Here is a 26,530-nt window from a genome sequence, read left to right as displayed (position 1 = left end):
TCAATTGAAATTCATTCAGAACTTGAATGATCAATTGAGCAATTGCTTGTGCAGTGTGTGGGGCGGGAAATTCCCGAAATGTAATCAAACGTTTGTTCAAAGTCCAACTGTAATCAACAATGCGCAGTGATGCCCATATATGAATTTTTGCAAAAATAATCAATCCACACATCAGAGCAAATCAAAACTTTATAACCCAGGTTAACAATAAACGTACCTAATTGCGCCTTCTTTTCCAAGCATTGTCTAACAACAACTCGAGTCATAGAAGTTTGACTCAATTTTCTTGCAGCAGCATTATAAACTTGTCGCATACTTGACTCAAATGCATCGTTATCAAAAGCATTGAACGGAAAATGTTTCATCACAACAAATCTGGACATCACATTAAGAGCATTTTTGTGATCATATTTTAAAAGAGTAGTACTACACATACCTGATGTTTGGGATGAACCCGTCCCACTCCCGGTCCCGACTCCATGTTGAAAGTTGAGTTGAGTTTGGGTTGGAGCGATACCAAACTCGACCGGATGCGCTTTCTCCATGTGACGGGTAAATGTACCATATCCTCCACCATTTCGCAATGTGTACACGTTTTCGCAATAGTTGCAATACACATTATAAATGTCTGAATCGGTACTATCTCGTACCTTCTTGAAATGTTCCACCATGATGTTTGAGGTTAAAGACATTTCATTGGTTTAGGAGGTTGTTGAGGAGGGTGTCCACGACCACGACCACGACCACGACGACTCCTTGGTGGTGGTGGGGGTGGCACTTCTTGTTGTTGTTCCTCTTCCGCCTCTTTCTCCTCCTTCTCCTCGTCATCATCATCGTCATCATCAAGATTCACCGGGGTTGGAATTTGTTGAGAATAGGCACCTGGACCGGGAGCACCACTACCACTACCAACATAAGCATCGCCACCACCATATCCACATCCGCCTTGGGATTGAGAGCGAGAGAGAGCAATAGCATTGGTCATATCTTGCTCTTTTCGATTCTACAAAATAATATTTGTAGTTTAAATATCAAATAGAATTATGAACAATAATGTAATGTAATTCATAATTAATAATATTAGTAGATAATAATTATTAACCTGCCACATATCCATGTTCCTTTGAGAAATCTCATCAATAACGGATTTTCGACTTGGCCTCTTGGACTTTCCATTTCCCTTATCAACACGACCTTCTCAGGATGAAGACATCTTGATAGTAACAAATTATATAGTAGAAATATGGAATTATATATTTTTTTTTTGTTTTAGCAATTGAGAAAGACAACTTATAGAACTGCGGAACAAGTATAACAATGCGTAATATAAGAGTAGCACTTGAATAATTCAAATGTAAGCACAATAGCACAAATGAGAAATGGGAGACAAAGAGAGAAAATTGGGAGATTGAATAGAGAAACTCTTGTTAATACAAGAATGGGGTGAATGTAAGTGAGGATAGAAGGGGGTATTTATAGATAAAAATGGGGGGAAATGGATCAATTTGAATTCAAAATCAGAATTTTAAAAAAATTGAAAATCGGACAAAACCGGTGGTTTTGGGGTAAACCCGCCTGCAAAACCGCCTGACTACCTGCATGAAACATCCAATCGGCACTGCAACGTGTCAGCCTTGTATTCCGCATCGGAACTGGGAAACCGCCGGTTTTAGCGGTTAACCGTCGGTTCCGATAAAAAACCGTCTGAAAAAGCTGCCAACGGCTGACGCCTTGAATACCTCGCCGGAACCATGAAACTGCCGGTTAACCGGAGGTTCGAAACCGTCCGGAACCGGCAGTTCGGTGACAGTTTCGGTTCGTAAAATCTTGAACCGGAACCGGCCCGCGGTTCCAAATATGGCGTTGTTAACCAGATTTAGAAGTCGTTCTAAAGCCTACTGTGCAACTTGTAGGGGTGAGAGATTAGTGAATAGAGCCTCAGAGACGTGATCATCTTATTCTGTATGAATAATTCATAGCAGAGTGTAAAATAACAACAGATCCATATAATACATAATCTAAGTCTTGGAATAGGAAACACAAGTTTCGTATCCCGACCCAAATTAGAAGTACTTCTTTCCTCTTCTTGTTAACCCGTTTCTTGCTCTTTTAATCTGTTCAGCTTGAGTCCTATTCTTCAAAACAAAGGAATTAACTGTTTTCTTGTCGTTTTATAGTTTTTACAGTTATTCTCTGCCATGGTTTGATACCTATTATACTACATTGCACATATGTTCTTTTGCATATAGTGGTATTTTTAAGGTTTTATTACTTGATTTTGTGAAACTAAACTGTATTATTTGTACAATAAAAATCACAACAAATATTAATTATATTTTTGCAAAAACTCATGTAAGATACACTTTAGTGATGACTCGATCACCATACTCTACGATGCAGGATACTTGGACTCTTTTGTTCAATTAAATTTAGAACAAAATAATATATTCTGAAAATATTTATTCTCTTTAAATTTGAAAAATAAGATTATATACATATAAGCAGCAAGCTTTTAGTATCAACCCAAGTCTCTCCTAAGTCCTACCATCAACTTTAGTATGTTGGAATGCAATTGGTGGCACCACTAGACCATCAACTAGGCACAACGGCCCTTCCCTCTCCATCAATGCACGGTATCGGACCGCACTTATCCCATTTACGGCCAATAGACAACATTTTCTGCTTATCAAAATATTTAAAAATCAAAATAATTTTAAGAATCTACACTCCTTTCTTTTCTTGCGCATACCCAATATTTAGCTGAAAGTTTTTGTTCTTTTTCTCTAAAATATCATTATTATTTCTTGCTTAAACAATCTACGAAATTGATCAAATTTGATCATTCACTAGTTGATAAAAAAGGTCAAGTATTTGTAAGAATAAAAACTCAAGTGTTCGGAGTAAGGTTTTAACTAGATAATAAGATTGTGGTTTTTTGGTCACAGGAAATGCGTGTTTTCATTTTGAGGTGTAAATTTTTTGAGAGAAGTTTCACTGATTCTTTGGTTAGAGAGTCCATATTCTCTAGATTTACAAGAAAGGCCTATATAGATAATCTAGAAAAGCAATTTCGACTTCACTTGATGGGAAGGTGGAGAGAGCATCGGTGCCGGAAAACCCGCTGGCCCTATGCAACGGTGATCGGCGCACTATTGTAGTGGGGTGGTGGGGGCATCCTAATTGCGGACGAAGGGAGCGGATAGGAGTCCCGTTTTGCCATTTTAGTCCGTCTGTAAATAGGAGTCCTGGTTCACTTTTTTACTATAAATTGTAATAGGGTTTCTCATTCAACTAACTCATTTCACTCACATTTCATTCATAAATAATATATACAAGTAGAACTCATATTCCACTAACTTTTTTCAACCCATTTTTCTTAATATTTCTTAAAACTCGTGCCGTCAAGAAATGAGACTCCTACTAGCGGACGGATGAAGTATTTTTTTCTAAATCAAAAATTAAAATAACAAAATACGAAAAATAGTGAAATAAGTTGTGCCGAGCTTAAGACCATCCACAACGGGACTCGCCGGCGTCTCGCGTCTCGTCTCAGCGAGACGAGACCCCGGCGAGACGCGTTGCAGCCTCCATCTCGTCCCGTCTCGTCGCGCGTCTCGTCGCGCGACTCGTCTCGCCGAGCCAGGAGACGAGCTGGCTCGCCACGCGCCTCGGCGACGTGGCGCAGCCCGGCGTCGTGCGTGACGCCCACTCGCCGGCCCGCGAGTGGGCGTCGTCACGTGCTGACGCAATAAATATTTTTTTTTTTAAAAAAATCGAATTTAAATAAAAAAAAAAAATTTTGTAACGGTATTATTACCGTTTTTTTGTTTTTTTTTTTATATTTTTTTTGTTTTTTATTAAATTTTTTACTCTATAAATACTCCTAAACCCATCCTCATTTACACACAACTACACATCTATTCTTCATATCATCTAAATTTTCTCTCAAATTTTCGCTGAAATTTTCATAACCCAACTCAAGATGTCCGGCGACGGCGAGGGCAACTATGGCGGCTCCGGCTCCGGCGGGTGGGATCTCAACTCATTCGGCGATTGGGAGAACATGATCAACACATTGGGCGGTGGAGGTTCGTCAACGCCGGGGACCCAGGGTTCGGCGACGCCGGGGGGGTACCAACCACCCAATTTTGACCTTGATGCATATGTTCGTCCCAACGTCCCGCGGTTTTCGCAGGGATTATCCCAGATCCGGGAGGATTTTCCAGTTGATCCCACGGCGGGAGTAGGCCGAGGCGGTGGAGGTGGCCGAGGCGGTGGAGGTGGCCGAGGCAGTGTACAACCCCAGACGGGCGAGGACGAGGAGGAAGAAGAGGAAGAGGATCTTGGCCGACATCCGTACAACAACCTCGAAACGATGGCGGTGTACAACGCCTGGATCACGGTCTCGTACGATCCCATCGTCGGGAATCAACAAACCCGGAAGTGTTTCTGGGAAAAGGTTGTCGAGGTCTACCACCAAATAAAGCCGAACCGCTCCCGCAAGCGCACAGTAAAATGATCCGCTGTCACTTTGACCGAGTCGACCGACAGGTCAAAAAATTCTGCGGCATCTACTCGGCGGAAGAGGCGCGCTACCAAAGCGGCGCCACGGCCACCGACATTTTGACGTCCGCTTTGCGCGCCTACTACCAGGACGAGGGACATCAATTCAGATTTGTTGATGTTTGGCGCGCCGTCAAGGACGAGGAACGATGGGCCGGCGGTTTCCGCTCCAGCTCGGGCTCAAACTCGAAGCGCACGAAGCATACGGCGAGTGGCCAATACTCGTCTAGTGCTGGTGCGTCTGGTGGTGACACTGCTGAAGGCATCAGCCAACATGATGCTGAATCCCAGGAGTTTGCGGGTACGGTCGGCGATGCAGGAGGATCCGCGAGTACGCGCCGTCGGCCGCAAGGGACGAAGGCGGCGAAAGCGGCTAGAGCAAGGAAGGGCCGAGGCGAATCAAGCCAGCCGGCCTCAGGATCGGGCTCGCGAGGAGGCTCGGACACACTTATGGTGGCGTACATGACCGCCACAATGGCGGACACTTCCCGCTTCTCGCACTCCCAATACGCGGCCTGGTGGAACGGAATTGTGCATATGGCAGCACAACTTGGCCTTCCGACTCCCCCTCAACCTCGACCGCCTCCGGAGGATGATTAGCCCTTCCGATTAATTTTTTTTATTTTGTGTGTTTTTTTATTTTGTGTGTTTTTTTATTTTGTGTGTTTTTTTTTATTTTGTGTGTTTTTTTATTTTGTGTGTTTTTTAATTTTGTTTTAATTTTAATAAAGTGTGTTTGTTTAAATTGAATTGGGTTTTAAAAAAATTATAAATTAAATTGAATGAATAGTAATTAAGAGACGGTATAGAGACGGTTAAGAGACGGAGCGTTGCAGCCTCCGTCTCTTAGTTAAGAGATGGAGGAAAAAAGGACAGTGGGGCCCTCAAATAGTGCTCAAATAGTAGTTAAGAGACGGTTTAAGAGACGGTATAGAGACAGCGTTGTGGATGGCCTAAGGTGTTGTGGCTGAATTTAAAAAGTTGGCGTGATAGGTGAAAAATAGGTCGTGACAATTCTTTTGCCTAGTATTGTAGATGACCTAATAATGGTTTGCTTATTGAAGGAGAAATGTTTTAACTACTAAATTATAATCCATTCGTTTAATTGTAGAAACATTTCTTTCGGACACGAGATTTATTAAAGTTGCGTTTGAATTAATTGAGAGAAAATAAAGTACTCATCTTGTTTCATGTTAATTGAATCATTTTTCTATTTTGGGAAGTTCCAAAATAATCGAGACATTTCTATTTTTTGTAAAAAATAACCCTCTCACTTACTTTATTCTCTCTTCGTCTCTCTTATTTTATTCATTATCCACTTAACACACTATTCTTAATCTTCGTACCGAAAAGAAGCACTTCTATTAGCAAGGAATGGAGGGAGTAGAAAATATGAAGTGAAAAGAAAGTACTCACTCCGTTCCATAGTAGTAGAGACATTTCTTTTCGGTACGAATATTAAGAAAAATGTGTGTAATGTATTAAATAAAAAAATAATAAAGTAGGAGAGATGAAAAGGTAGATAGAATAAAGTAAGAGAGAGGGAAAAGTAACCGAGAATAAATGTGTTGACTTTTACTAAAAAGGGAAATGAGCGTACCAAAATGGCAAAATGACTCCATTATTATGGAACAAGTAAGAGAGTAAAAGGGTTGCTTTTTGCTAAAAATATTAATTCAACTAAAGTAAGAGAATAAAAAAATATTGTTCCAACTAAAATGGGACGAATGGAGTATAAGAGCATCTCCAATGGTAATAGGCCAACCATAGGCTAGCCACAAACTCCTCCTGCCACATCATCAGTACTAAAAACTCCTCCTGCCACATCATCAGGACAAGCTTGGACAAGCAATAGGCTAGCCACAATAAACAAAATTATAAAAAATAAATAATTACCAATAACACAAAATACGGAATTAAATTTACGACACAAATACAGGAAAATTCAATAATAATATTTAAATTTAAAAAATACATTAATTAAAAAAAAATTACATTAATTAAAAAAATCTAACGACGTGCAGTCCTCCACGCCCACAACTCTTCAATTAAATCCTTTTGGAGTCGAATATGAGCATCCACTTGGCGCATGTCGGCATGTGCCTTGAGGCGGCCGACTTCATTGTGAGGTACCCCCTTCGTACCTTGGGGGCGGCCACGCCTTGGCTTGGTCCGACTTCATTAGCATCATCATTGGCCCAACTAGTCAGTTGTACACCTTCATCTTCGACAATCATGTTGTGCAGGATAATACAGGCGTACATTATATCAGCAATGCAGTCGACATGCCACAAACGCGTTGGACCCCTAATTGTCGCCCATCGATACTGGAGCACACCAAATGCGCGCTCCACGTCCTTGCGCGCCGACTCCTGCCGTTCCGCAAAGTAGGTCTTCCTCTCATATGATGCGCATCTGATCGTCTTCACAAAGACGGACCACCTAGGGTATATCCCATCCGCCAAGTAGTAGCCCATATCATGCTGGTTCCCGTTGGCGATAAAACTGATGGTCGGACCGACACCCTGGCACTGCTCGTTGAAAAGGGGCGACGAGTTGAGGACGTTGAGGTCGTTGTTCGACCCGGCTACCCCAAAATATGCATGCCAAATCCACAGCCGGTAATCAGCTACGGCCTCGAGGATCATCGTGGGATTCTTTCCCTTGTAGCCGGTCATGTAGAACCCTTTCCAGGCAGCGGGGCAGTTCTTCCACTCTCAATGCATACAATCTATGCTGCCCAAAATCCCGGGGAACCCATGCTTCTCCCCGTGCATCTGCATCAGATCCTGGCACTCTTGGGCTTCGAAGATACTGATCACGGAATATTTCAATGACACCCTGACAGAAATACTACACACAATCCAGGGCAGTAGTCTCACCGATGTGGAGGTACTCGTCCCACATGTCTTCCGCGCCTCCGTAGGCCAACTGCCTGATTGTCGCAGTGCACTTTTGTATAGGTGTGTGGCCTGGTCTGCCAGCCGCATCGTACTTGAACCGGAAACTCAAATATCGACGCTCCAAAGCATCAACGATATGCATAAACACTGCCATACGCATCCTAAAACGCCGCCTGAAAAGAGGCGCCCCAAACCGCAGCTCCTCCGCAAAGTAGTCTTCATATAGCCGCTGATGTGCAGCTGCGTGATCCCGATCAATCACTGCTCGTCGGTGGACAACGGGTGGAGGTCGAGGTACCGCCGGCTGCAAGACCCTTTGTATGAACCGGTTTATCTCGCGGGACGTATAGGCCTCCAACTCTTCGTTCATTTGCTGTTCGTACTCCTCAGCATCACCACCATTACCACCACTACTACCACCCGCGTTACTCATTTCACGTTGTTGCTCTTGTACAGAGATTAAGATGGAGAGAAAACTCGTTAAAACAAGTGGTGTGAATGAAAATGACGTGCAAAACGCGTATATATAGTGTTTCGAAAAAAAAAATTTGAGCTGGCCGATCGGAAGCCTGCAATGGCAGTCAGCCGACCGGCGAGCGGATCGGCCAGCGCTCAAAAATCGGCGTCGGGTCGCCGATTTTTTGCCAAAATGGCGCTCGCCGGTTCCAATGGTTCGGCGAGCAGACCGGCCAGCGTCGGGAATCGGCTAGCCTGTCCGCTCGCCGCCATTGGAGATGCTCTAAAGAAAGCATAATTGTTTTCTTGAACTTAATTACGTACAACCGAGGTAGTGATAATTTGACGTCATGTCAGATTTAAGTTTGGAGAAAATATAAATTTGTTACAAATTTATGTATGTTTTTTAAGTACTACTCTCTCAATCCTAAGATGACACAGTTTCCTTATTGATTTTGTCTCAATCAAGATGAAACATTTTTATTTTTGTTAACTTTCTTTTCCTAATTAATACATTCAATTACTTTTTTCTCACTCCAATTAAATATTGAACTACATTTCTCACTTCATTTAATACTTACACCCACTCTTTCTCTCTCCAATTAAACACATTAACCAACAACTTCTAAATTCTTGTGTTGACTAAGAAATGTGTCATTTTAGCCGGGACCGGAGGGAGTATATAATAAGAGCATCTCCAATGGTAATAGGCCAGCCATAGGCTAGCCACAAACTCCTCCTGCCACATCATCAGCACTAAAAACTCCTCCTGCCACATCATCAGGACAAGCAACTGGACAATCAATAGGCTAGCAGTAGGCTAGCCACAATAAACAAAATTAAAAACAAATAATTAACAATCACACAAAATACGGAATTAAATTTACGACACAGATACGTGAAAATTCAATAATAATAGTAAAATTTAAAAAAAATACATTAATTAAAAAAATTACATTAATTTTAAAAAAACACCTCTTCCACACACGAGCTCCCGCCTCCGCCTCACTCCTCGTGGCCGTCGCCGCTGTTGTCGCCTTCTATCCGGGACCCCCAAATCTGCGGCATCTGAGCCCGCGTCTGAGCCCCCCAACTGTCCCGAGGCGGCATCCAAATCGACCCGCATACTCTCGAGCATTGAGTGAAGAAAAGTACATTAATTAAAAATAAAAGTGTTGGCCGATCGCTCGCCGATCGCCCGCCTACAATGGCGGCCAGCCGATCGGCAAGCGCATCGGCCGGTGCTCAAAAATCGGCGTTCGCTCGCAGAAATTCTCGCCGTTTTTCCGCTTGCCACCTACAATGGTTCGGCTAGCAGACCGGCCAGCGCCGGGAATCGGCTAGCCGGTCCGCTAGCCTCCATTGGAGATGCTCTAAGGAAATGGTTCATTTGAAAGCTAATTTGCAGCAATATCAATGGCAATAGGTAAAGGTGGGAATAAGGAATTTGTTGTGGGTTTTACATCTATGCAATTTTCAGATCGCTGCAATTTTGAGATTTCTTCAATTTCAGGAGAACCAAGAAACTGAAATATGTTTGGTGGAATTTCAATTTAGAGAAAAGATTCATGTAGAGGGAACTGCAAACACATATTGATGTAGAATTAGATCTGCTGGAAAAAAAAAAATTTGTCGCTCAAATTGAGCGCTCAACATAACATTTATCATAAAAACTATCCTAGAATGAGAACTTATCGGCGCTGAATGCACACGTTATATTGGTTATTAATTGATATCAAAGTAGCATTTTGAATTACCAACTGATAAATTTTTAAAATTTTATTTTAAAATAGTTATTAATTGAAGCACTCTTTATATATTTATTTATAATTTTTAAAACTTGTGTGCAAAATCAAAATCCTTATCATTATGGTTGTTAGAGACAGATAAGATAGAAAAAATCGAGTATTTAATAGCCAATAATGATCCTTATCATTGATTTGATAAATTAATAATGCTATATCTTATTTCTAGTTAGAAATAGATAAGATAGAAGAGAAAAAATAGTAATTTAATTAGTGAAATAGTTGCATTTAACATATGGATTTGATGATTTGGCAGGAAAGAAGCCTGCGATGATGATGGATATATTGGTGCGGGGCCTCACATGTGGTGAGAAATTGGGAATCATAACAAAAGTACAAGACCATTTAATGGTCAAACTTGTGTTAAATGTTTTTGTCTATTTACTGCCTCTCAAAATCAATCCAGGTAGCTTGGTTTTTTACTGTTCATCTTCCCTTTTTGAGACATTTTTCACTGCACATTCTGCACTAAATGGAACTTTCACCTATCACCCTTCTCTATATAAATGCAACCCTCAACCATAAATGATAATTTCCATCGCTTTCTCATCTCTGATTCTCATGACAAAAGCGACTCTTCATCTCCTCTCTCACTCACTATTCTTCTCTGACCCCCCCATGTTTTTCTACCTCTCACTTTTCCCATTTTCTTTTGCTTTTTTCTTCCCCATTAATCTCTCCTAATTGAGGATTTTTAGGGTTTCATAAGGTCTTTTCAATGTTAAAACCCCCTTTGGATAATTCATATTATTTTATGTGACGCCCTTTCTAGATTTTTTTTTACTTTTTCTCAAATATTATTTCCTTTTCTAGATAGTGGGTTTCATCATGTGTTTCTGATCTCCTTACAAAGAACAGCCATTAAAGCTAGGGTTTTTTTGCAAAAGTAGCTTGGATGGGTCAAAAGCTGGATTTCATCATGTTTCAATTGAAATAAGAGCCACCAATTTAATAGCATTGTGAGGTTTGCTTCAATAGCTATACATTTATTTCCCTCTTTTATGTTTTTTCTATGCCTGCATTTAAATTTGAGTAATGCTATGCAGCTATATTGTGGCCAGCCATACAATGACATTTTTATAAATAATTATAAAAGTCAATGCAATAAATTAATAATAATAGTTAGTGTTAAGATAATTTTACTTAATTACTCTTTTCTCAATTTTTTACTTCAAATTTAAATTTACAACATTCTCTCTCCATAATATTTGAATTAATTTTATATAAAATAATTTTATAGTAATGTTTACATTTATTTTATTTATACTATTATTTATAAGTTAAATATTAATGCTAAATATAATATAGTTTAAATTATTTCATTTGTAAGTGAAGCTAAATACCAATTATATAATTCTAATATCATGAATATATTTATATTCTAATTTAAAAGTAGTTATATAATATAAATTAAATAATAATATAACATAATTAAAAGAAAAAAAGAAACATGACACAAAAGAAACTTACACATACACAATATAATATTTCTAAGATTATTTATTATTAGTTGTACTCTAGTCCTTATTTATGCACAATGATAAATTAGTCTTGAAAATTTGATACTTTAAAATGAACTAATTTCAAGTAAAATATCATTAAATGCATAAATTTTTATTAATATTTTATGTTTATGACTGGCCGCATTATGGCCATTTAGCATCACTCTTTAAATTTTAAGCACAGTAGAATTTCAAAAACATTTCCTGGATAAACAACCAAATATTTTTATGTTTCTTTACTTTGAGATTTACTATATCCTCATTGATTACTGTATCACTTATATTTAAAGTTGTGTACTTTTTTTTTCCGTTTCTGTTGTGGCGGTTTAGTTATTATAGATTTAGTGGTAGCTACAGTAATCTTCCTGATATTTATTATAGCACTAGTTAGTACTTTCAATCCACTTACAAAATACTTTCTCTCTCTCTCCCTCCCTTTTCTTTTCTTCTCTGCTAATAAATATCTATGGTAATGTGTTTTGATCCACATCTTGAATTTGGATTCAGATTCACTTTGCAGTGTGAAGTCATAAGGTATTCTTCTTGTTCATATTGTATCAATCATTTTCATTCAGCTAATGCTGGAGTTACAAGAATAATTGATCTAAAACTATATATTTTTTAACCTTTTAATATGTCTATGTTATGCTAGAAAATCAGATTTAAATAATATGCCTGTTTGTTTGAGAAAATAGGAACTTCATTGAGATCAGAATAGCATGAGATTGAGAAATGTGTTAGTAGTTAGCATTGAGGGATGGTCTAAAAGAGCTTCTTTCAGCCCACTCATGGCTGAGATTTGGGGTTGAACTAGCTGCCGACTCATTCGTTTAACCATTCCGTAGAATGCAAGGACCTTGTGCTACTGTGGTTGAGTGAATGATGCGGGAGATAGTTTCACGTCCCTCTCCGTCTATGCTTGGACTGAAGGGAGCTCCTCTTGCTGTTCCCTTCATCGCCTTGTTTCAATGTCATATCTAGTGTTTAATAACTTGAAGTCATGTTGCCTTCGTTGTTTGCTGCGTTCGTTAAAATTTTGTTGTTGTTGCTGCTGTTAATTTGTAGATAAAATGGTTGTAAATTTCTGTGAATTGATTGGAATCTCTGTTTGATTCCCTCTCTGGTTCCTGCATTGGCTAATTCTACTTCAGAAAATGGGATTTCATACTTCATACTATTGAATTGCTTCCTTACAACCATAGATTCATCATTGACTAATTTCGAGATTGTATGTTACTCTTTGCCAAAACGAAATCCACCCAAGTAGTATCAACAATGCTAGACGGTGCGAGTGGAGTCCTTCATGGTGTTGCCTTTTTCAGCTCATATTAGTTCCCCTTTTCGCCAAGCCCGTTTTCTATTTACAACTTCCTAGGTTTTCTTTTACAGATTCACTTTATTCTCGGTATAGCCAGGATACCGTTTACCATCGGTTTTACATCAGAAGATGATGAGTTTCTACCACCATGGTGTTGATTGTTAAGTCTATTTTAGAAGTTTTTAGTACTACATGTTATGGTGCAGTGTATAAGTGCGAATCCGGCCCACCATGGCTTTAGAGGTTCCGGCCCACCATGGCTTTAGAGGTTCGTTGTGGACTATCTACGATGGCTCAGGTTAGTCTAAAGCTAGAATCATGGAATCCACTTCTTAACTTTTGAATCTTATGTGTTGATCTATATATTAAGTATATCCCAAATGATATCTTCTTTTCTAGTCCACTTGATTTGTTATCTCATGCATGGATGTACATAAAGTCGATTGTTCTTAAAATATCATGATTTAATCTAGGTGACAGCTTACATATATAAATGTTGAAAGGTTTGATTAACTTAATATATGGCTCTGCAACTTTTTAAATTCCATATTTGCTGCTGATCTTTTCTTGGTTGTTGTAAGAAGACAAAAGCAAGAAGCACCTATATAGATGTTGCCAAAAATGGATGGAAAAATATTCTTGTTAACGCCCTGTTTTAGGAAATGGAAAGTATTTCTTTATTGGAATGATTAGTGTTTCTAATCTAAACCCTGTGATATTAGTATTTGATAGTACATCAATCATATTTAATCCCTTTTCTTGATCGAATCAAATAGATTCCATTTGTAGGGTGGTCCCTGGTTACTTCATGTGTATTGGTTTTCCTCATTCTACTTTTCTTCTAAACATAGGTGCTGAATTATTGGTCTAGTTTTCTTTTCTAACTATTTTATTGTGGAAACATGTGGTGAATTGGCTTTCTCTGTGATTGCTCGGATCGATGAAGCCTATTTCGAATCAAAGTTATCGAATTCTAGAAACAGGAGGAGGGTGGTGGTGGTGGTGGTGTGGTGTGTTGCATTATTAGGGCTTATTGTGTGAAGAGATAAGATAGATAATCACATAATGGAGGATCTTGGTGGTCCTGGTTGAAGAAATGTGGTGATGGTACAGGTTTTTATTTGAATGCAACTCAAAGTTTGGAGCAGTATATGTCGGCTCTGCATGTTCTACTGCTTCTTTAATGTATGTAAATTCTGTACCATCCCATTTTTTTGCTGTGAAATTTCATTTGATAAATCAAGTTTGGTACACACGAGTCATAGATCAAATAAAATTATACTACTATCAGAACATTAGGTAATGGAAATTTAGTAGCATATGTTTATTGGGGAGGGGGGGGAAGGGGGGACCAGATGTGGGGAAGGTGAATTTTTGCATTATGCTTGGGCTAGATATATATGATATGCCCACTTGGCCTTTGATTACTTGATCCATAAGTATGTCATTAGATGGATTAACAAAATTTAAGCCCTATGTTTACATTTCTAAGACCATCTCCAATCATACGTCAAAAATGACTTTTAGACTTGGTATGGAAATTTTCTTCAACCATACACTAAATCCAAACTTATTTTTGGGTTTTTCTATGGAACAACATTAAATATGGTGTCACAGCAAAAAAATTGTCACGCCCGCATTTTCTAAGGATAGAAAACACGGTTGATCGCGACTAGGGGAGGATTAAAGAAGTGGGGAAGAAAGGGGAAAACAACACAACCCGACCAAAGCTCGAAACAAATGGGAATAGCTCGAATAAAATCAGAGTATCTCAACAATCAACAACTCAAAAATGAATATTATCTCAACGATACAAGAACTCAAAAGAAGGAGAACTACTTAGCGGAAGCATTTGAGAGAAGGAATATGCCACGTGTGAAGACATGACACATTCTACACACTTAACTTTCTTCAACGGTCTTGCTCAACACCCACCGCACCCGTCACGCTCAATCTGCACATTTTTAAAGAGAAATGCAGGGCTGAGTACTTGATGCACTCAGTGGACTCATGCCGAAAACATTTTACAAAAAGTATTTATCATGCCACCATTGAGTGACCTTGGGGTTTTAACTTTAGAAATCGCCCAAGACACTAAAATCTTTTCCATTGTAAAATTCGGTTGATCAACCATTTTCCCATAGCTATCTCCCATATCTGATCCATTGATGACAAGGAATGTGGCCACATTCCAAGTCACTAGACCGGCCGACCCAAAAGACGGCTCACGATCTCCATAGGTGTACACTAGCCTGAATAGGGACTCACTCCCTAGACAGACCCGAATTCGATTATCCATTGATGGCAAAAGCCACATCAGATAGGTTCCATAGAATAAAACAAAACACGGCATGACAAATATTCATATCATTTTTACATAAAAATATACTTAGGGCATTGCCCTTATATAAAAAGAAAGCCCACCTCGTTCGTTTAATTTTCTGAATTTAAACTCCTTACTTGGACATCAATTTTGTTCGTGGAGAAAATCCTTCCTTAAGTCCATGCTTCCCTTCTTCCAATTATTCCCGAGTCTGCCTGAGCTTCTTCTCTCATCAACCCATCATTCAAAACAATACCTTGGCCCATTATTTATCAAAAATCCGCCATATTAAAACACCATATTCCATCTATTTTTAAAAAGGCCAACAAGAAATAAAAGGACGTAACACTCGAAATTCTTCCATCTCTATTCTAAATTCTTTCCAGTTAAAATTCCCAAATCAGACTCCAATGCATTCCCCCTTTTCTCACAAATAGGCAGCATCGCCTATCTCACGACCCTCCGTCGATACTGCGCTGCCACTGTCTCCAGCCAGCGCCGCCTTGCTCCACCCGAAATCATGCCGCTGCGAGACTTCATCGCCCAGTTCATCAACATCCAACCACCGCCGTCATTCTCGCGGTGATTACCTGCTGCCCAGCGCTGCTCGTTGATGCTGCTGTCCGTTGGTTGCGAGGCTGCTGTCCGGAGTAGGAGTCGTCGCCGTCGTGTTTTTGCGGTATTACCCGCCGCGCTGCAGTCGCAGAGATCGCCGCTGCTGTATGGACACTACTTCTCCACCGGGACAGCCTGCCGCGCTGCTGCTGCTCATTGCTGTTCGCTGTCTCTCCGTGACACTTCGCCGCCACTGCCGTCTCCTAGCTTGCCACAAAAGCTCGTCCTCTCCAGCCAGCGCCACTCTACCCCAAGCGGTCCCGATCAGCCGCTGCGGAGTCGTTTTCCGCCGTCGCATCCAAGCCGTGGCACAACTCAAAGGACTCGTTGTACCCCCCATGCTCGTCTCTGTCTCCCTCTCCGTCTCACCCAGATTTTGAATGAAAGTGATGGTTGAAAAAAACTGTGTGTATCACGTGTGAACGTGGGATGATGATATATATAGATGGTTGCTAGGGTTTTGCTAAAACTGACTTGGTTCCTCTCCAAAAATTTGGGCTTAAAAAAAAATAGTTTCAAAAGAATTGGGCTTGGAAAAAAAAATATAAATTGGGGTACACAAAGAATAATTGTTATAGGCCCAAAAGTGAAATACTTCTCTCGAAAAAAAATAAATAAAGGCAAAAAATTTTCAGATGTGTAAACGACGTCCTTTCAAGAACAAATAAAAAGGGTAGAAAAAAGTCGGGGTGTTACAATCTACCCATCTTAACAAAAATTTCGTCCTGGAATTTGTTTACGTCCTTCGAATGGTTCGCACCTAGCTTGCTCCAAAGTTTCACGCAATTCCAAGAAAAGTTTCATGGTCCATCGTACTCCATTCGCACTCTCGATCTCCTTGCCTCGTCGTGACTTGACAAATTAGGGGTTTACCCCAATCTTTCAGATTCTCGTTCGTTTTCGTCACTCGGGAAAGTGATTGATTATTTCAAATTAAAAATTACGGTTCGCATGTATTCAATCTTGCCTACAACATAAACACTCTATGTTCGCAACACTCTTCATCATCTCACATCTCAACATCAAACCATTCATACTTCAGGATAACCAAGTACAACACACAACATTTTAACATCACAAAGCAAAACACTTTCACACTTCACATTTACATTCATCAAATTTTGACACAAAAGCTTTCTTCAAACTCTCGCCCTTTTCCTCAAAAATTTCCAATCTTACTTTCAATTTTAAAGTAAAAGTTTTGACTCAAAACTAAAACGTACTTTCACATCAACTTTCATCCTTCATGTAAAACACTCCATAGAATAACGCATCATACTTTGCAGATCATAACATAATATCATCACACTTACATAGCTCAATTTTTCCAAACGAAAAAGTTAAAACTATTTTTCTCGAAACTCAAAAAATTTCGAAAAATTCATAAGCATAGTATTTTCTATTGATCAAATCTTTTCATAAAAGACAAGCCATCCCATTGCAAGACATACATCTTTCTATCACCATAGATTTTCAACTTCTCGCAAAACACACATATATATATTTTTTTTATAACCACAACTCCTCTATCCCGTTGTAAAACATACTTTGTTTTCATAACCATAGCTCCTCTATCCCATTGTAAAACATACTTTGTTTTAATAACCATAGCTCTTCTATCCCATTGTAAAACACTCTTTTTTTTTCTCTTCTATCCCATTGTAAAACATACTTTGTTTTCCTAACCATAGCTTCTCATCTCCTTTCATGAAAACTTTCTCATAACAATTTTTCATAAAAATAAATTACCTCTTTCTTGATTGAGCGCGGCGAAGCTGGATGTTGAGCCTTCAATGCATAATTATCATCATTATTATTATCATTATTATTTTAGTCTAGCGAAACAAGACTAGATTAAGACAGAAAAAGACTCTCGGGTCCAGAGCGGAAGGAAAAATTGCTCTGATACCACTTTGTCACGCCTGCATTTTCTAAGGATAGAAAACACAGTTGATCGCGACTAGGGGAGGATTAAAGAAGCGGGGAAGAAAGAGGAAAACAACACAACCCGACCAAAGCTCGAAACAAATGGGAATAAAATCAGAGTATCTCAACAATCAACAACTCAAAAATGAATACTATCTCAACGATACAAGAACTCAAAATAAGGATAACTACTTAGCGGAAGCATTTGAGAGAAGGAATATGTCACTTGTGAAGACATGACACATTCTACACACTTAACTTTCTTCAACGGTCTTGCTCAACACCCACCGCACCCGTCACGCTCAACCTGTACATTTTTAAAAAGAAATGCAGGGCTGAGTACTTGATGCACTCAGTGGACTCATGCAGAAAACATTTTATAAAAAGTATTTATCATGCCACCATTGAGTGACCTTGGGGTTTTAACTTTAGAAATCGCCCAAGACACTAAAATCTTTTCCATTGTAAAATTCGGTTGATCAACCATTTTCCCATAGCTATCTCCCATATCTGATCCATGGATGACAAGGAATGTGGCCACATTCCAAGTCACTAGACCGACCGACCCAAAAGACGGCTCACGATCTCCATAGGTGTACACTAGCCTGAATAGGGACTCACTCCCTATACAGACCCGAATTCGATTATCCATTGATGGCAAAAGCCACATCAGATAGGTTCCATAGAATAAAACAAAACACGGCATGACAAATATTCATATCATTTTCACATAAAAATAATCTTACGGCATTGCCCTTATTTAAAAAGAAAGCCCACCTCGTTCGTTTAATTTTCTGAATTTGAACTCCTTACTTGGACATCAATTTTGTTCGTGGAGAAAATCCTTCCTTAAGTCCATACTTCCCTTCTTCCAATTATTCCCGAGTCTGCCTGAGCTTCTTCTCTCATCAACCCATCATTCAAAACAATACCTTGGCCCATTATTTATCAAAAATCCGCCTCATTAAAACACCATATTCCATCTATTTTTAAAAAGGCCAACAAGAAATAAAAGGACGTAACACTCGAAATTCTTCCATCTCTATTCTAAATTTCTTTCCATTTAAAATTCCCAAATCAGACTCCAATGCATTCCCCCTTTTCTCACAAATAGGCAGCATCGCCTATCTCACGGCCCTCCGTCGATACTGCGCTGCCACTGTCTCCAGCCAGCGCCGCCTTGCTCCACCCGAAATCATGCCGCTGCGAGACTTCATCGCCCAGTTCATCAACATCCAACCACCGCCGTCATTCTCGCGGTGATTACCTGCTGCCAGGCGCTGCTCGTTGATGCTGCTGTCCGTTGGTTGCGAGGCTGCTGTCCGGAGTAGGAGTCGTCGCCGTCGTGTTTTTGCGGTATTACCCGCCGCGCTGCAGTCGCAGAGATCGCCGCTGCTGTATGGACACTGCTTCTCCACCGGGACAGCCTGCCGCGCTGCTGCTGCTCATTGTTATTCGCTGTCTCTCCGTGACACTTCGCCGCCACTGCCGTCTCCTAGCTTGCCACAAAAGCTCGTCCTCTCCAGCCAGCGCCACTCTACCCCAAGCGGTCCCGATCAGCCGCTGCGGAGTCGTTTTCCGCCGTCGCATCTAAGCCGTGGCACAACTCAAAGGACTCGCTGTACCCCCCATGCTCGTCTCTGGCTCCCTCTCCGTCTCGCCCAGATTTTGAATGAAAGTGATGGTTGAAAAAACTGTGTGTATCACGTGTGAACGTGGGATGATGATATATATAGATGGTTGCTAGGGTTTTGCTAAAACTGACTTGGTTCCTCTCCAAAAATTTGGGCTTAAAAAAAATAGTTTCAAAAGAATTGGGCTTGGAAAAAAAAATATAAATTGGGGTACACAAAGAATAATTGTTATAGGCCCAAAAGTGAAATACTTCTCTCAAAAAAAAATAAATAAAGGCAAAAAATTTTCAGATGTGTAAACGACGTCCTTTCGAGAACAAATAAAAAGGGTAGAAAAAGTCGGGGTGTTACAATCTACCCATCTTAACAAAAATTTCATCCCGAAATTTACTTACGTCCTTCGAATGGTTCACACCTAGCTTGCTCCAAAGTTTCACGCAATTCCAAGAAAAGTTTCATGGTCCATCGTTCTCCATTCGCACTCTCGATCTCCTTGCCTCGTCGTGACTTGACAAATTAGGGGTTCACCCCAATCTTTCAGATTCTCGTTCGTTTTCGTCACTCGGGAAAGTGATTGATTATTTCAAATTAAAAATTATGGTTCGTGCGTATTCAATCTTGCCTACAACATAAACACTCTATGTCCGCAACACTCTTCATCATCTCACATCTCAACATCAAACCATTCATACTTCAGGATAACCAAGTACAACACAAACATTTTAACATCACAAAGCAAAACACTTTCACACTTCACATTTACATTCATCAAATTTTGACACAAAAGCTTTCTTCAAACTCTCGCCATTTTCCTCAAAAATTTCCAATCTTACTTTCAATTTTAAAGTAAAAGTTTTGACTCAAAACTAAAACGTACTTTCACATCAACTTTCATCCTTCATGTAAAACACTCCATAGAATAACGCATCATACTTTGCACATCATAACATAATATCATCACACTTACATAGCTCAATTTTTCCAAACGAAAAAAGTTAAAACTATTTTTCTCGAAACTCAAAAAATTTCGAAAAATTCATAAGCATAGTATTTTCTATTGATCAAATCTTTTCATAAAAGACAAGCCATCCCATTGCAAGACATACATCTTTCTATCACCATAGATTTTCAACTTCTCACAAAACACACATATATATATATATATATATTTTATAACCACAACTCCTCTATCCCGTTGTAAAACATACTTTGTTTTCATAACCATAGCTCCTCTATCCCATTGTAAAACATACTTTGTTTTAATAACCATAGCTCTTCTATCCCATTGTAAAACACTCTTTTTTTTCTCTTCTATCCCATTGTAAAACATACTTTGTTTTCCTAACCATAGCTTCTCATCTCCTTTCATGAAAACTTTCTCATAACAATTTTTCATAAAAATAAATTACCTCTTTCTTGATTAAGCGCGGCGAAGCTGGATGTTGAGCCTTCAATGCATAATTATCATCATTATTATTATCATTATTATTTTAGTCTAGCGAAACAAGACTAGACTAAGACAGAAAAAGACTCTCGGGTCCAGAGCGGAAGGAAAAATTGCTCTGATACCACTTTGTCACGCCCGCATTTTCTAAGGATAGAAAACACGGTTGATCGCGACTAGGGGAGGATTAAAGAAGCGGGGAAAAAAGGGGAAAACAACACAACCCGACCAAAGCTCGAAACAAATGGGAATAGCTCGAATAAAATCAGTGTATCTCAACAATCAACAACTCAAAAATGAATACTATCTCAACGATACAAGAACTCAAAAGAAGGACAACTACTTAGCGGAAGCATTTGAGAGAAGGAATATGCCACGTGTGAAGACATGACATATTCTACACACTTAACTTTCTTCAACGGTCTTGCTCAACACCCACCGCACCCGTCACGCTCAACCTGCACATTTTTAAAAAGAAATGCAGGGCTGAGTACTTGATGCACTCAGTGGACTCATGCCGAAAACATTTTATAAAAAGTATTTATCATGCCACCATTGAGTGACCTTGGGGTTTTAACTTTAGAAATCGCCCAAGACACTAAAATCTTTTCCATTGTAAAATTCTGTTGATCAACCATTTTCCCATAGCTATCTCCCATATCTGATCCATTGATGACAAGGAATGTGGCCACATTCCAAGTCACTAGACCGGCCGACCCAAAAGACGACTCACGATCTCCATAGGTGTACACTAGCCTGAATAGGGACTCACTCCCTAGACAGACCCGAATTCGATTATCCATTGATGGCAAAAGCCACATCAGATAGGTTCCATAGAATAAAACAAAACACGGCATGACAAATATTCATATCATTTTCACATAAAAATATACTTAGGGCATTGCCCTTACTTAAAAAGAAAGCCCACCTCGTTCGTTTAATTTTCTGAATTTGAACTCCTTACTTGGACATCAATTTTGTTCGTGGAGAAAATCCTTACTTAAGTCCATGCTTCCCTTCTTCCAATTATTCCCGAGTCTGCTTGAGCTTCTTCTCTCATCAACCCATCATTCAAAACAATACCTTGGCCCATTATTTATCAAAAATCCGCCTCATTAAAACACCATATTCCATCTATTTTTAAAAAGGCCAACAAGAAATAAAAGGACGTAACACTCGAAATTCTTCCATCTCTATTCTAAATTTCTTTCCATTTAAAATTCCCAAATCAGACTCCAATGCATTCCCCCTTTTCTCACAAATAGGCAGCATCGCCTATCTCACGGCCCTCCGTCGATACTGCGCTGCCACTGTCTCCAGCCAGCGCCGCCTTGCTCCACCCGAAATCATGCCGCTGCGAGACTTCATCGCCCAGTTCATCAACATCCAACCACCGCCGTCATTCTCGCGGTGATTACCTGCTGCCCGGCGCTGCTCGTTGATGCTGCTGTCCGTTGGTTGCGAGGCTGCTATCCGGAGTAGGAGTCGTCGCCGTCGTGTTTTTGCGGTATTACCCGCCGCGCTGCAGTTGCAGAGATCGCCGCTGCTGTATGGACACTGCTTCTCCACCGGGACAGCCTGCCGCGCTGCTGCTGCTCATTGCTGTTCGCTGTCTCTCCGTGACACTTCGCCGCCACTGCCGTCTCCTAGCTTGCCACAAAAGCTCGTCCTCTCCAGCCAGCGCCACTCTACCCCAAGCGGTCCCGATCAGCCGCTGCAGAGTCGTTTTCCGCCGTCGCATCCAAGCCGTGGCACAACTCAAAGGACTCGCTGTACCCCCCATGCTCGTCTCTGTCTCCCTCTCCGTCTCGCCCAGATTTTGAATGAAAGTGATGGTTGAAAAAAACTGTGTGTATCACGTGTGAACGTGGGATGATGATATATATAGATTGTTGCTAGGGTTTTGCTAAAACTGACTTGGTTCCTCTCCAAAAATTTGGGCTTCAAAAAAATTAGTTTCAAAAGAATTGGGCTTGGAAAAAAAAATATAAATTGGGGTACACAAAGAATAATTGTTATAGGCCAAAAAGTGAAATACTTCTCTCGAAAAAAAAATAAATAAAGGCAAAAAATTTTCAGATGTGTAAACGACGTCCTTTCGAGAACAAATAAAAAGGGTAGAAAAAGTCGGGGTGTTACAAAAATTGTGGGACATAAACTAAAAAATGGTGTAAAATTTGAATTTGATGTAAATGGTTGGAGTAAAACTACTTTTTGTGATGACATATACTTAGAAATGTGTCATTTGGAGGGAACATCATAAAAAAGGAAGATGGTTAACTACTTAATGTCAAACATACCAAAATTGAAGAACATAATTAGAGGAAGAAGATGTGTAATTGATATGAAATTAATATGTAATACATTGTCCTAGAATAGGTTGATCTCCTACCTAAAATACAGTGTATTCTCCCATACATAAGGAGGAAGAACCGAGACCATACATGCACATTGAAATAATAGAATCATCTTCTCCACAAAAGCTTTCTCTATGAGTTATAATTGCCTAACTCTTGATTACCATCTATAAGAAGGTATCAGAGCAGGTTTTATAGGGCTTGAGACTCAGAAAATTATCATCATAGTCTCGAGTACCTTTTCCGACCCTTTGAAACCTGCAAAAACCAACTAAAAATGTCAGATTCAGGATCTGATACTCCACCAAAATACAATTCAGCCATAACCCTCTCAGCCGAACAATTCGCTGAGTTCATGAGACTAAGCATGTCTCAGAAACACCAAAACCCACCACCTTCATCCGTTGAATCACTAGGTGAGGTGCGCCTAGCAGAGAAGCTCAACGGAGACAACTACCCGTTGTGGGCTAAACTGATGAGCCAAGGGATTCGTGGGAAGGGTCTGGCATCTCACATAAATGGAGTTACAGATCCCCCCCCCTCCGACGGACCCCAACTATGATCGATGGCACCAGCGAGATGATTGCTGCTTCAACTAGATCATAAATAATATTGACGCCAGCCTCATCAATGAGGTATCCCAATACGAAATGGCATATGACTTGTGGGACAGTCTAGCCACGACATACGGAAGCGGAGCTGATCAATTTCAGATTTCGGACCTGCATAGACAAGCGTATACCATCAAACAAGGAGAATCATCACTGGAGAGTCTATGGCAGAGGCTTCAAGATCTCTAGATATCAATTGATACCAGGGATCCCAATCCAATGGACACTCCGTCGAGCATCGAAAAGTACAACCAGAACACGCAACGGCACCGATTGTACCAGTTCGTGTGGGCACTAGACGACCTCAAATACAACAAGATCAAGAGAGAAATTCTAAACATGGATCCAATTCCAACAGCAAGAAAGACATATGGATTAGTCAGAAGAGAATCAGTAAACGAGAAATTGCTCAACCCAGAAGCCAAAGAATCATCTGGAATTGGAGCAGGTCTCGCGGTTATCGATCGAAATTGAGCACCCGCATCCCAATTATCACAACACCACCAGTACCAGTCGAGAAACCCTAACTATCAGAGGGAAGAGGATAAGAGCAAGCTATTATGCAGTCATTGCGGGGGAAAGAAACACACCAAAGAAACCTGTTTTCACATCCATGGGTTCCCGGAATGGTGGGAAGAGATGAAGAAGGCAAGGCAAGCCCGGAATGCAGGGCGGACCGGCGGAGGCAGAGGGGAGAGAGCCACAGCAGGTATTGCGCATGACCGCGCCTCCTACGCCGAGAATCTGACGGGTGGCAGCGGCGGCAGTAGCATCACCGGCAACAATGGCGAAATCAGAACCGAGGAGAAGCCCTCAATTGCATCCGCATCCATAGCAAGAACATGGTCAGAAGGTAATCAATCGAAAATTGGAGAGCTAGTCGGCGACTTCGCTGGCGGTATCGGCGAGAAAGAAGCCGGAGGAGTGGCTAGGGTTCCCACAGGCAAAGGGGGCGAGGCGGCTAGGGTTTCTCAATCCGATCCTAAATATGGCCCACTTTCAGAAATCCTCAAAAACACCCCCACAAAACAAAAAACCTGAAATCAACCTCTCCCAGAAACCTATCTCCAATTTTCCCCCCATAATTCCCCGAAATCCCAGATTAACCCCCGACCGAAAAAAAATCTTCAATCTCAACCCCAAAATTGTCTGAATCTGCAGTTATACCCCCATTGAAAAAGAAAACTACTAAACTCACCCTAAAAGTCCACACCTCTTAAAAATGACCCCCCAATTGCAAAAACCTTGCGCATTGCACCACAATCCTCCAAAATAATAGCAACCGTACCTTGTAAATACTCCTTCGTAGCACTAGCATGTTCCTCCACATCCATATCTGGCCTAAAAGATACCCACTGGATTTTTTACCGTGGGGCTATTGATACGATCTCATTTGAAGCCTCAGACTTTGTCTCCATTGCAAATTCCAAAAAATCCTATGTCCAAACTGCCAGTGGGGACCTAGCAAAAGTTATGGGGGCATGCACAATAAAAATTTCGCCGACTCTATGCCTCTCTAATTGTCTTTTTGTCCCGTCTTTATCCCACAAACTATTATCTATCAGTCACGTGACTAGAGATTTGAACTGCAAATTACTAATGCAACCTCGATTTTGCATGTTACAGGATATCAAGACGAGGATGATAGTTGAGTGTGGCACTGAGCGAAGCGGCCTGTACTATGTGGACGAGATAGCCCTACAGAGTGCTGCAATGATGCTGACTCCCGGACCGACAGACAGACAGGCTTGGCTTTGGCATCGTCGGTTAGGGCACCCATCTTTGGGATATTTTCGTCTTCTTTTTCCTAAACTAGCTAGATCATTGAACTCTTTTCATTGTGAAACTTGTGTGTTGGCCAAAAACCATAGACATTCGTTCAAATTAAACAATACGAGAGTAAAATCTCCTTTTGCTTTAGTTCATTCTGATGTGTGGGGTCCTGCACCTATCACTAGGGGGCAAGGTTTTCGCTATTTTGTGCTTTTTATTGATGACTATTCCCGCATGACCTGGATCTATTTTGTGAAACATAAAAATGATGTGTTTAATAAGTTTGTAGATTTTTATAACCTTATTCCAACCCAGTATAAGTGCACTATCCAGACACTTAGGTCAGACAATGGAGGAATTTGTCAACAATAAGATGCAAGAGTTCTTTAGGGTAAAGGGACTAGTCCATCAAACCTCGTGCACTTACAATCCGGAGCAAAATGGGGTGGCTGAAAGGAAAAACCGTTACATCCTAGAAATTACCCGAGCTCTCCTAATTGACTCCAAAATACCAAAATCTTTCTGGCTAGAGGCTGTAGCTACCGCTGTCTACCTCATAAACTGTTTACCTACCGGCATACTAAACTTCAAAACTCCCTTAGATATTTTTTCCCAGCACTTCGACATCCCATCATTCCTATCCCTTGAACCTAAAGTTTTCGGCTGCTCGGTCTTTGTCCATATCCCTAAACACGAATGTTCCAAATTTGATCCCTGCGCCCTCAAATGTGTCTTTCTTGGCTATGGAAAAAATCAAAAAGGATATCGATGCTATGACCCGAAAACCCGTAAGATACACACGACCATGAATTGTGATTTTGTGGAAGGGGAATACTTCTATGCCCAATCTAGCGGTCAGGGGGAGACACAATCTTTAGACAGCAGTCCAAACAATGACCTTCTAGATTGGCTACCAGATATTCAACACCACAACTTAGGGGGAGAACCAACTGGGGAACCACAGACAGGGGGAAAGCCACTGTCGAGTCCTGTCACAGACGTTGGTCCACCTGAGGAAGCTAGCAACACCGCCGGGTAGTCAAATCCCGTAATACAGAACGACGAGCAAGGTGAAACTAACTAACCGTGGAACTCGCCTTCGATTCCTGAGGTAACTAATTCAGTTCGTGATAATATACCTTCGGATAGTACTGACCTTGATAGGGACAATAACGAGGAATGTGGAACTAGTGGAAGGAATGAAGACCTATACGAGTTGCCCCCAAGGAGAACAAGAGGAGTACCTCCTCGGCGATACTCACCAGACTGGAAAGGGAGAAAGGAGAAATACGCAGTATCC

The 26,530-nt window shown here is 40.6% G+C and overlaps 1 long non-coding RNA gene across 1 annotated transcript; it reads left to right on the top strand.

Annotated features, from left to right (window-relative positions):
• The first annotated feature begins 11,664 nt into the window (after positions 1 to 11,664).
• Positions 11,665 to 13,697, top strand: LOC121811583. The gene is made up of 2 exons (XR_006052723.1): positions 11,665 to 12,845; positions 13,494 to 13,697. It is a non-coding gene; the product is annotated as an uncharacterized LOC121811583 (long non-coding RNA).
• The last annotated feature ends 12,833 nt before the right edge of the window (positions 13,698 to 26,530 follow it).

The sequence above is a fragment of the Salvia splendens genome, chromosome 7 (assembly GCF_004379255.2).
Source record: "Salvia splendens isolate huo1 chromosome 7, SspV2, whole genome shotgun sequence".
Lineage (NCBI taxonomy): Eukaryota > Viridiplantae > Streptophyta > Magnoliopsida > Lamiales > Lamiaceae > Salvia > Salvia splendens.
The sequence above is the reverse complement of the archived record's forward strand: the minus strand, read 5'-3'. Positions and strand labels throughout refer to the sequence as shown.